The sequence below is a fragment of the Desmodus rotundus genome, chromosome 8 (genome assembly GCF_022682495.2).
Source record: "Desmodus rotundus isolate HL8 chromosome 8, HLdesRot8A.1, whole genome shotgun sequence".
NCBI classification, from domain to species: Eukaryota; Metazoa; Chordata; class Mammalia; order Chiroptera; family Phyllostomidae; genus Desmodus; species Desmodus rotundus.
Genome location: NC_071394.1, coordinates 91,451,044 through 91,459,476, shown reverse-complemented (window position 1 = coordinate 91,459,476; position 8,433 = coordinate 91,451,044). Strand labels below are relative to the sequence as shown.

The 8,433-nt window shown below is 34.9% G+C and overlaps 1 pseudogene; it reads right to left on the bottom strand.

The window, feature by feature from the left end:
* Positions 1 to 6,587: 6,587 nt before the first annotated feature.
* Positions 6,588 to 7,272, bottom strand: LOC112301260 (large ribosomal subunit protein eL19-like; annotated as a pseudogene).
* Positions 7,273 to 8,433: the final 1,161 nt, after the last annotated feature.

The window sequence follows — 8,433 nt, the reverse complement described above, 5'->3', positions numbered from 1 at the left end:
CAAAATAAAGTGAATGAATTACAAAAAAAATGATTCTTTTAAACCCTAATGTTCTACCACATTGTGAATACATGAATAACATATTTTATACATTATGAATTGCCAATAGTGTATTTCACTAAATCATACATAACATACATAAATGTACAAAATCTAAACCGGATAAGTAATTTAAGTTAAAAGAAGGTAGAACAAAAAGTATTTCATTATATAACATCAAAAAAATTAATAAGTGCAGGGCTAAGGAAACCTTGTGTTTTGGTATCAATCTATTTGAAGGAGACAAACAAAAAAAACTGGGTTTAATTGATCACAAATTCAAAATTATTTAATAACAAAATATATCTCTTAAAATATGTTTTTTAAAATCATTTTATAAACGATCAGTTCATCTATCTGAAAGAGGAGTATTGTTAAATTTGAGTTGGTTATAACTATAAATAAGTTTAACTACAGTAAGTTCTCTAACTTCCTTTCAACCATAGAAATCTTGGAAATTATAATGATGTATTCAGTTCTTCAACAATAATAAAATATATTTTAAAAATCTAAATCAGTTGATCATGGTTAAAATAGTGTAAGACAAAGACTGAAAGCCCTGAAAGTGTTGACAGGGAAAAGCGGGTGAGATAAATGAACACAGCGAGATTAGTGGAGACCGGGCCAAATGGAAGTACACCATATGTGTGCAGAGCTAATCCAACCAGTACACCAAACAATCAGTACATTCAAAGCAATTAGTTGAAGTCCATTTGTGAAAACAGTAGTGAAAAGAATGGCAACTTCTTTAAAGATTTGTCTTATGCAATCAGTATACTGAGGAACCATTTACAAAATTACTGATTCATCAGAAATTTGTTTCTATTAACCAACTTCTAAGGATTAAAGTTATTTGTGTTGCTCATGTTTCAAAATCAGCCCTTGAAATGTTTTTGTACAATGTAGGGGAAGTAATTTTCTTCTGAATTTTGATTTTAAGTACTATGCATTGTCAACAGTGTCACAGATTTTATAAATAGTGAGTAGGGTTTCTCTTTTCTAACTCAATTTCAATATATTTCACTTCATTTTATGCTTCTCTTATTCATGGGTTTGCTTTCTTGAGTGAGACAGAAAGGAAAGAGTTTCCTGCGAGGGCACAGGGAAAGGGGGCTGCAAGTTCTGTGTTCACGGATGGGAACTGCAGCGGTTCTCTCATGGTTGTTCCTGGTAAGAGGGCAGTAAGTGTATGTTCTGGACTTCATTTACTCTCGTGCCAATGGAATAATACTGTGTAAGGTATTCTCATGTAATATTTAAAAAGCAAGGAGAAATTTCTTCAGTACTTCATCAATTATCCACCTTTTTTATTTCTACCATAATTATGGAATAAAAATCTAAGACCTAGACAGGAAGCAAACTTTTCAACTTCAGCATAGTAGTTACCAGGAAAGATATGAAAAGGAACTTAAACTATTTTGCTCTAAGTACAAAATATTTTGTTTCTTCAAAACATCATACAAATGCATATTAAACTATTAATATTTTTAAGAATATTATGATACAGATTTTTATATAAGGTTATACTCATTTTTAAAACATTAAAATTGGGTTATAAGACATTTTAAATTTATTTTGAGGTGTTTGTAAGATATAGTGTATAAAAATGTTTTTTATTTCTCTATAAATAAACGTTTAATTACTCCAGTTTTCCCCAAATGTTACAACCACCATATCTCCTATTATTTGAAGCTCTAAATTCCTTTTCCACAAAATTATTTTTGGCAGGACAACTGTTAACTGAACAACAATAAATTTTTTAAAAAAAGAAATTGTGTAAACTATTAATAGTTTTAAAGGTAGGGCAGGTCCATGTTTGTCGTTTTCTATTTCTACAGATATTTTTTCATATTTGAAATGTTTTCTATAGAAACATAAAAGTGAAGAAGAAAGAAAAGGAGAGGAAAAAAGAAAGCATAATAGTAGAGAAGCAAGTAGTCAAGAGTAGAATTATGACTAGGAAATAAGGAATAGAAATGAAAATAAAAAGAGGGGAAAGGAAAAAATATCAAAAAAACATTAAGTGGAAATGCTGGTCCTGTTTCTTCCTTCTTGTATATATATTTTTTCATTTGCCCTAGATCCTATTTTACAGGACTTAGAAATAAGAAACAGAGTTACAATTGAGCTATTTTACAACATAGCTTATACACAAAGATATACATGGGCCATTCTCTGAAACAAAACTTTGGAGAATGTGCTACGCAAAGTATTAGCTATAGATAAAGACAGAAATCGAGCTTTCTTTAGAAATTTGTATAGTAATTTTATAGAGTAAATTTATGCCTATTCAACGTGACAATAAAATCATTGGCTTACATATCAAGTTTTAATTTCATTGTTTTATTACTTTATGTTTTTTTATATTTTATAAAAGGACCAATCTGTAAGAAATTATTAAAATAATAAAAACAAATATTTTTTTAATAGAGATTGAGAAGCCCTGCTCTTGGGATCAGAAAAACAGAAGGAATCGTTCTCTTTGTAGGATGTGCATCCACACGTGTGTGCTCATGTGCGTGCACACGCACCTTTGAGTTTAGGGAGGGGCTGTTGCTTCTCAGTGCTCTCTAGAACACTGTCTTCATTCTTAGATCAAGGATAGTCAAGGACAAAACCCAAGCAACCCTATAACAGAAAGAAGAAGCCCCACAAATAAACAAAACAAATAAAACCCTAAACTTTATCCATGATGTCAACAGAAACTACCTTGGTATTTAACTTAAAAACAATTTTTACTAAGGAGTGAGAGAGAACAAAATAATCTCAAAGAGATGTAACTAAGGAACATGAAAAGCCACCCTGATACTTGCTTCTGAGACAAAATCTAGCCTGTTCGGAAGACTAGTGCTATCTGGGTGTGGGATCTCTCTCCCACACTGCCTCCCACTCCTGTGACTGGCACAAGAAATCTCTCGCTTCAGACCTTGACATGATGCCCTTCTGGTTCTGGCTTTAGCACCCACTTCTTTAGTGAGACTGACCAGACAGGACAAAATAGCAAGAGTGGTTAAAAGGGCAAGTATCAGCACCAGGTGGAACTGGTTCCATTACTGGCTTTGGCTACTTTAGGCATTATTTTGGAGGAGTTTTATAACCATCTGTGCTTCAGTTTCCTAACTAATAAAATATAAAATGAGAATAATGAACACCTACACCATAAAATTGCTATGAAGAAAGATGCAGCTCATACATGAAAAGTGTTCTTCTTAATGCCTGAAACAGTCCATGATTATTATTGCTGCTACTATTAATATCATTATCAATAACAATAGATGCCATGTCCATATCCTTTCCTCGGGGTCATTCTCAGAAAGAGAATAATCTAGCTATACATATACATGAAACTAAATACAGTACAAATTTTTGGCAAGTGAAGGTTTTGTGACACGTGCAATAAGGACCATCATGAAGCCAACACAGAAAAACTTATAGAATTGTACCAACTCTCTCACTGAAGAATGAGGAGACATTTTAAGCAGCTCCAGAAATCAGAACAAAAGTCAATGGGTGAAATTTATAAGGTGGCAGACTTTGAGTCCAAAGGAAAAATGACATTCTTAAATACTAGAACTCTAAAAGAAACAAATGTGTTGACATGCAAGGGAATACATATGTAAATTTATGACATATGTACATATATATAAATAGAGTAGCGGAGAACATTAATATGCCAGGCTGTATGGAACATGGAATGCTTTTTATGCAGTATTTTGTGTCTTTTGATTTATCTATCAAAATCATCTGCTAGAAATGTATTATAATCCTCATACATATAAGGATACTACATGTCAGAAAATTTAAGGAATTTAAGATTCTGAGCTGGAATACAGGCCCAGCCAGGCTTTGAGCCTAAGTAAATCCCAAGTTATTTAATACTGTGCTGTTTGCTTTGACAATGGCCTTCTTTCACCATTTTTTTAGATGGCCTTATCATTATGAGGTTGATTTTTCTCTTCCCCTAGGGGAATGTGGCAATGTCTGCAGGCATTTTTGCTTGTCATAATTTGAAGGTAAGCGTTGCTACTGACATCTAGTACCTAGGGAGTGGAGATGCTGCTAAACATCCTATAGTACACAAGGCAGCCCTTATTGGTGCCAAGATTGAAAAATTCTGCTAATTCATTCAAGTTCTTCCAGTCTTTAAGACTTGTTTTTTCTACCAGGCTTCGCTGTATGCCATTGTCAAATTTAAGAACATGCCCATTGTGTTTATATCTATACTATCTCTAGCTTTTTTTTCCTCCTTGTTTTCCATTGAGTTTCTCTTTTGCAAGGCCTCTTTTTAAACACTGCCTTCCTGCAACAACTTGTTAAAACTAGTGGTCAAATTGTCTAAATATTGACCAGGCTTCTTATCTTTAAAATGCAATAGTTGCCAATTTTGAGAACTTAATTTTATATCTTGATATTTCCTACTCAGAAAATAAACTTAAATTTCAGTTCCTTTTGGGATTATTTGCTCCTATTTGCATAGTTGCTCTGAGAAAAGCAATTTGCGATGTAAATGTGTTACACAAGTCACTGGAAAACTCCAGGCACCCTGCTTTTCTGCAGCACCACATCTTGGAAATTGCCACTACTGTGGTTCTGTCATTTTGGGAGCAGGTGCAGAAGGCATTCCTGCATTTCCATTCCTTTAGGCTTCATTAGGGAAAGACATTTCCCCATTGATTTCCACCTCCTCCACTGAAACTCAAGCTTCAAGCTGCATGGAGCTCTTAGAGCAAAATAAGAATGATTTGAAAGGCATCACCAGAACCTCCAAATATACCCCCAAAAAACCCAAAAAGCAAACAAACAAACAAAAAAAAACATGCCTTTAAGAGAAACCTGTGACTTGGCTCGATACCCAACAAGCGGTAGGCACAATCTGATTTGGAAACCTGTAGCATGGTTGTATTTCCATAATTAAAGCATTAAAGTATGGGGAAATGGCTTATTACTTTCAACTGATAACTCTATTAACCACTGAAAATAAGATCTTCTTCATTTTTAGGAAAATTGAACTATTTTTAAATCTCAAGCTTTTCTAATCCAATAGAAGTGCAAAGGTGAACATTTATGTAGAAATAAACATCATAGAATAAAGCAATGAAACTTGAAACACAAAAGTAGAAACTATATTTAAAGAACTTAGTCTTCTAAATGTGTATAGTTTCTGAATATGATAAATGCTAAATGAGTATTTGTTGAATAAATCTACCCATCAATGAGTTGCAAAATTACACCTAATTATAACTAATCATTGTAATGCTTGTTCATGCCTTAGCAAAGATCCATTTTATTAAAATGTTAAAAGCCCTAATGTAATGGTAATAATAATCATAAGTAATTATACCTTATAATTTGTTTTGTGTGTGTGTGTGTGCTAGGCACAGTGCTAAATGTTCTATATGAAGAATAACATTTAATTCACACAAAAATCATAAGATAGGCTCTAATATTAATATACCTATTTTACAGATGATAAAATATGTTTGCTCAAAAATGTTAAATCCATTGTGAATTAGTTGACAACTGGAATGTTAATGTGGATCTAGCTGCATCTACTATGTAATAATCTAAATGGGTAAGTTGTATTATCGCAATTTGAATGTGTACTTACTGAATAAAGTGGTATAGAGATATTTGTCAGGATTTAACTTCCAAGAGTCACCTTAGTTAAGTACCAACGCCAAAAAGCCTAAATTGTCCCTAGAGGTATGTCAACTTGTCCCAAGTGCAGCATCAGGGAGGATTCCATCTAAGGTATCCAATCTCTCCACCTGCTGAATTGTCTTCTTCCTGTTCTGCCACCAAGGCTATTTTCCTGGAAGTTTTGAGCTTGTTTTTGTATTTACCTATGACTGGGCTGGATTATCCCTGTGTCCCTTGGGATTTGCTTGTTTTTAGATTTAAACTCTATCTTTGACCCTCAACTCTGTAGATTTGAACTGAATCCCAACTAACAGGTCAAGGGAGAGCCACCAGCTTGGACCGCATACTCGTAAAGGGTTTCAAATGTACAATGTTAATGTTATGTCCAAAGTTGGAGATATACTTACAAGACTAATAAACTTGTGGAAATAAAGGGTAATATGTTCATCATACATCTTTAAATATGTGTTCCATTACCTGACCCCATTATTGTACTAGACATGATTTTTAAGAATTATGTAATTATCCTATAAATTGCATAGTCATCATCATGTATTACATTTTATGTTAAAATTATTTATATGTTAAATGTAAACATTTAAATTTCACCTGCTTTGATAGCAATATTTTGACATTTAATACTTTATTAATATTATCTGTCTCAATAAAAGGAAGTGATATAAGCAGCTTTTGAATTGTGAAAGAACTTGTGCACCTATCACTGATTTCTACTGACACTAGCACGTACTGCCAGGGCATGTCCCCAGAGGAGAGTAGAGTTCATTGCCATAAAGAAAGGAAAAGAAGAAACCAGTGGCAGTTCATATTTCTCTCTCTCTCTTTTAATATATATATATAATATATATACGTAGATATATTATATATATATATATATTTTTTTTTTTAAAGGCAGGCCAGGCTACTTTATTCAATGGCTGATCCATGTAATTGCCAAGGCCACTATGTACAGGTAAGAGAGGTGGAGCTTTACTTCTTGGTCTCTTCCTCCTTGGACAGAGTTTTGATGATTTCCTCCTTCTTGGCCCAGAGCCGCTCTTCCTGGCACTTGCGAGCTTCCTTGGTCTTAGACCTGCGGGCCTCAGCCTGGTCAGCCAGAAGCTTCTTGGGAGCCTTGTCCGCCTTCAGCTTATGGATGTGTTCCATGAGAATCCGCTTGTTTTTGAACACGTTCCCCTTTACTTTCAGGTACAGGCTGTGGTACATGTGGCCGTCAATCTTCTTAGATTCACTCTATTTCCTGAGTAGCGGGCGAAGGATTCTCATCCTCCTCAGCCAGGTCACTTTCTCAGGTATTCGAGCATTGGCAGTACCCTTCCGCTTACCTATGCCCATATGCCTGCCCTTCCTGTGGGCCAAGGTGTTTTTCCAGCATCCAGCCGGGAATGGACAGTCACAGGCTTCCGGATGATCAGCGCATCTTTTATCAGCTTCCGAATCTGCTGATGGGAGTTGACATTGGCGATTTCATTGGTCTCATTGGGGTCCAACCAGACCTTCTTTTTGCCACGGCAGAGGACGCTGGAGGCAAGCCTCTTCTGAAGCCTGAGCATACTCATGGCTGCTGCCGCAGCGGTGAAAAGAAAGCTCTCTTTTAAAATATTTTTAAAATCCTCACCCAATGATATATTTATTGATTTTTAGAGAGAGGAAGGGAGGGACAGAGGGGAACTTTGATGTGAGAGAGAAACATAGATTGGCTAATTCCCACATGCGCCCAGACTGGGATCAAACCCACAACCTAGGTATGTGCCCTGATGGAGACACAAACCCACAAACCCCTGGTGCACGGGATGACGCTCCAACCCAAGCAATCTGGTCAAGGCATAGATCTCTCTCTTATTAAATTAGAAGTTATTTTAAAAGTAGGCACTCTAATTTTTATATAACCATAATATTAACACAATATAAGGTTCTTTTTTCATTTGGTGGCTCCAAAAGATGACAGCAAGAGGTTTTTATTTTAATCTCATAAACTTTGCAGGTGAATTTATTTTATTTTATTTTTAGAAATTTTATTTTATTTTTGTTATAAGTATTCCAAGTCACCCCACCTCCCCCCCCACCCCCAGTAGTGTAGAAACAATATTTTCGATTGCCAGGGCAAAGACAGCAACAAGGTGTCAATGAAAATGCAACTGGTAAAACTATAGAAATCAGTTCTAAGATTAGAATCCCAGCACTCTGGGGATAATTAGTGGTGAGGTAAACATCTTGTTTACACTTCTGTGGATGTTAGCATCTGGTAGAATAATTGCTGTACATGAGAATAATTTCAGGTTCTTAAGGGAAGATTAGACTTCATGCAGTATCTTACCTTAAAGAAGACAGAAAACAGTCACATTCCCTTGGAAAAAATTTTCCATATCAATGTTTAATGTGAGAGAAAGTTGTGGTGCTTAAAGCACTGGGTATCTGGAAAACTCATTTATAAAAGCCCACTTTCCTGGGATAAATAAAATACTTGATATAATAAGACTGTGACCTTCATAACATTAGTTATTAAATTGTTGATGTGGAATATCTTTTGGATGGTTATAGCTAAGATGGGAAGAAAATAACCAATAATGTTTACTCAAAATGTCATGACGTCCATGTTTTTATCCAGGGCTATCCATTTTGTCAAGGTGTTTTAAATGCCTCTCCTTCATGGCAACGGAATAAGGGGAATTTGAATACAAGATGTCAGAATATTCAGGTTATGAAAGGGTAAAGCCATCCTGGGAAATTAATGAA